The sequence below is a fragment of the Epinephelus lanceolatus genome, chromosome 18, assembly GCF_041903045.1.
Source record: "Epinephelus lanceolatus isolate andai-2023 chromosome 18, ASM4190304v1, whole genome shotgun sequence".
Lineage (NCBI taxonomy): Eukaryota > Metazoa > Chordata > Actinopteri > Perciformes > Serranidae > Epinephelus > Epinephelus lanceolatus.
In genome coordinates, this window is record NC_135751.1 from 7,472,501 (window position 1) to 7,476,455 (window position 3,955).

At 38.9% G+C, this 3,955-nt stretch overlaps 1 protein-coding gene across 5 annotated transcripts in view; it reads left to right on the plus strand.

The window, feature by feature from the left end:
• LOC144458636 (uncharacterized) overlaps positions 1 to 3,748 on the plus strand; it is a 12,636-nt gene extending 8,888 nt beyond the window's left edge. For 2 of the 5 annotated variants that reach the window (XR_013488033.1, XM_078161512.1), the window contains exon 2: positions 1 to 3,748. This exon is cut by the window's left edge and continues 554 nt beyond it. The gene's annotated coding sequence lies outside the window, so the exon portion shown is untranslated. The other 3 variants (XR_013488031.1, XR_013488030.1, XR_013488032.1) reach the window with 3 other exon arrangements.
• The last annotated feature ends 207 nt before the right edge of the window (positions 3,749 to 3,955 follow it).

Sequence of the window (3,955 nt, forward strand, 5' to 3'; positions counted from 1 at the left end):
AGATGCTCAGTTTGGTTCCTATGTGGTGGCTGGTGGATTATTTTTCTTTTTATTATGAAGATTTTAAAAGAAAGAAAGAAAGAAAGAAAACAACACAAATGAAAAAAAAAACAAAACTAAAGTAATATATCCTATGTATGAATCCAAATTTAATCTGGACTCACACATTGATCCGAGGTGTGTCCACTCGGAATGAAGTCTCCGCAGAAGAACCGCACACAGACTTAGAGGAAGAGGAAAGTAAAGGCTCGCTATACTGAGACATTGTCTCGTTTTCATTTTCTTGTGTCAGTCGCATCTATCCACCCTTTTTTTCCAAATATAGACCCGAAGCGCTTCATACTTAATCCAGTTAGATTTTATGTTCATTTCCCATCCAGGCAACTTGGACACAGTCTGCCTGTCTTCGTCTAATGGTGAGTGTATTGCATTTTTTTCTTTGCATAATGACAGGAGGCCACAGGCCGTTTACAGCGTGATGACTGTTGATTTGTAGTGATCACTTTATTTATTATTCACTCGTTCATGTCTGCAGGATGTAAAAGAGCCAGAGCTGTAGCCAGGATTTAGAAATAGTGAGATCACACTGCATAATTACTTCATTTTCATGTCTTAACTGTTTTAAAAGAAAATACTTATTTCCAATATGAAGGTGTTTAATATCCTTCTGAAAATCCCACTGAAATTTTAAGTGTGGGTTCAGCAGAAATGGGACACTTTGATAAATCATGAAACACACTGGCCATAAATATGTGTATTATTTATTACATACAGGCTAGATAAAAATATTTATTGGTTCTTTCTTTCAGCCAAAGGCCAAAAAGCATTATTTAAATATTTCACTTATTATTTGTGATTTCATTATTTATTTATGTATCTATTTTTTTCTTTTCTTTTTTTTTTACCTCAGAGTAATCAAAATTAAAAAACAAACAAACAAACAAAAAAAAAACAACATGAAATCAGCTCATAAAATACAACACACAAATTCCCCCAAAATATACAGAGGACATAATCTCAGTGTCCTCAGTGTTAGCTAAATGAAGATCTAAAATGTCTATATTTGAAACACACTTGGTGAGAAGAATTAATCTTTTGCATAATTCTGTGGAACTGCTATCCTGTCTGCATGACCAAAGTTTCTACCTGTTTCAACCGACACATTATTTTAATAAAGTGCCAAAATTTTCACTACTGAAGAAATGTTGGTGCTAGACTAGACACTGAATTCTATTTTTAAATAAAGTATAGGCTGTATTACTATGAAATTTTAATGTTAAGTGCTTCTCATTCTGAACACACTGGAATTCCATAATTATGACTTATTATAATTATGCATTTTATGTCATCTCCTCTCTTTCCTACGTCCAAATTGGCAGCTGCAATTTACTTGAAATAAACCAGACCAGTCTGCATGTTACAGATGGTTCAACTGTGATACACAAGCAGACTCAACTGTATACACACACACACACACACACACACACACACACACATATATATATGTATACATGAACAGAGAAAGTACCAGCTTTATGCCAGTGGGATTCACAACTCTGCCAGTTTCCAGTTAAGTGGATTATAGTTGATTTTCCAACTTACTTTAGTCTGTGGGAAACATGCTAGTGTTTCTATTGATGTAGTATTTCCTGTGAGAGATTTCTAACTTCTGTTTCTGAAGTTTGATGAGTTCCACTTCCTGTTCAGTTAAGTTCAAAATGCAAGAGATACAGATGGTGCAGGGCATTTCCTTTAGACAGAGAGAAGCAGAGATAAAAGACAAACATACTCCATTTCCTTTTAATAAATACCCTAATAATAATTTGTTAAAGAAAAATTCTTGAAAAGATCACAGAGAGACTGGGCTGCCAGTTGTAGGAGTCACAGTGGCAGTAGAAGCAGTATCACTGGTAATATTACTATTTATCATGTCAAAATCTGCTGGGTTGCATCCACAAGGTTTGCATTTGTATCCCATCCAAAGCATCACATACCTGTGTGTAGTCCAAATTCACCATGACTGGTTGTATTATCAGTATCAGATGTGCTGATAGAGCTGCCGTAAATGACCCCTGCTATCTCTGTATTTCTCTTTATGGTCACAAGTTGCAAACAAATGATGTGGTTTTCTGTTTCCTGCAGCTTAGATATTCAAGACAGTGGCTAAAGAGTGGAGTCACCTCTAGAATATCATCTTACAGTGTATTGTGGGGGTGGCCTACTGCACAGTGCATATCATGCTGTAGTTGGATATCTCAACATGTTAGGACAGGATAGTGATCTAACAATAGATCCATGTCCCTCAACCTGACCATCACCCTGTTTCATCGGAGGCTAAAGGCAGCACTCTGAGTCATTATATTGCATGAGAAGCGACCCACAGGGCTTCAATGTGCAGCTTTGATCAGGAACACATGGCTGAACTTCCTCTGCTGCTGCAATAGTCAGCTGCTGTCCGTTTGCTAGGAGAGGAGGAGAGAAGGAAAAGAAAAGACACTGGAGGAAAGGCAAGCGATGCTGAGTGTAATTCAGTGGAGACAAAATAGTGCAAATACAAAGAGCAGAGTAGGGCAGGCAGGAGAAAACAAGGAAATAAACAAGGAGAGGAAATGGATGACGAGACGAGAGATAGAGGGAAGAGCAATAAAGGACGGAGGGAGGACAGCCTCAGTTTCCTGGCTGCAGGTCTGAAGGCGCCATGTTGAGACAGCAACATTTCTGCAGCGCCACACTGTCTCCTGCCTCATCTCTGTCCTGTCTTCCTCCCTGTCCGTCTACATGCCTCTTTCCTTTTTCCCATCTGTCTCTCTCTCCCACCTTTACTTTTTACCACGGGGGTAATTGACAAACTCATTTATTGGTGGTTGGAGGAAGTGGAGGAGGCAGTTGTGCCAGCGGTGGCTTTACGGCTGCCTTATTGCCCCTTATTGCTTATTGGTGGTCAACAAAAGACACTCCAAAGGGCGGTTTGGCCTCCTGGAAAGTCTGCCTTTTTTGTCGTGCTTCCTGTCCGTCTCATTCTCTTTTGATGGTCGGCTTTGTCTCTCAGATATGCGTGGCTGTTTTTCAGAGACTAAACAGATATCTTTGTCTTTTTTTTCACAGGGATCCTCGTCTACGAAACATCCCCTGACATGATTCCTAAATGTAATACTTCTATCCACCAGCTGACCTCGACCATCTCTGTTCACTCAGAGTTCATTGTGTATCACCATATCGCTGCTTCAGATGATCACGCAGCAACTCAAGAGGTTTTCTAAACTTCTTTTCACACCAGGGTCACGCAGTTGGATATTCATTAAGCCAAGCAGGAACCTGGTGCTGAAGGGATTTTACTTGTTAGATATGATTTACTGCAGCAGTCTGACCTCCTGCTGCTGGATTCAGTCACATGCACTCTAATCATTTGATTATAACCAGAGGAAGGCAGTGCTGCAAGTCTGAGTTATTGGACTTGCGTGACGATTCAACTGTAATTGAATTAACATGGATTTGCATTTTTCGATCTTTCAGATGACTCTTGGCATATATAAAACATAGTCTGGTTTCTTTACGTGTTTTGATTCTGTGCCACAAATGGGAAAGAGATGCAAAGCAGGATGTAAAATGCAGACCAGCGTGGCTAGCTGTGGAAAATTATGTCGTGTAACAGTGAAACTGATAAAAGAATGTGATACTACAATAGAGTTTGTGTTAATGTGTTCTGTGAAGACATAAACACCACAAACAATGAAAAGCAACAAAATTCCTTCATTTCTCTGCCATGTTCTTTTGTTCTACAGCCTGAAGACTGCACATGCTTACAAATATTTAAGCTGTGACCTGTTGCATTAATAAAAAAAAACAAAACAAAAAAAACTATTTGTCATATTTACTGAAACTGTCACTATTCTTCCACACTAAATCATGCCTACTCTATTGAGAAAGTTTGTGAACTGGCTGCCATGTTGAAAAC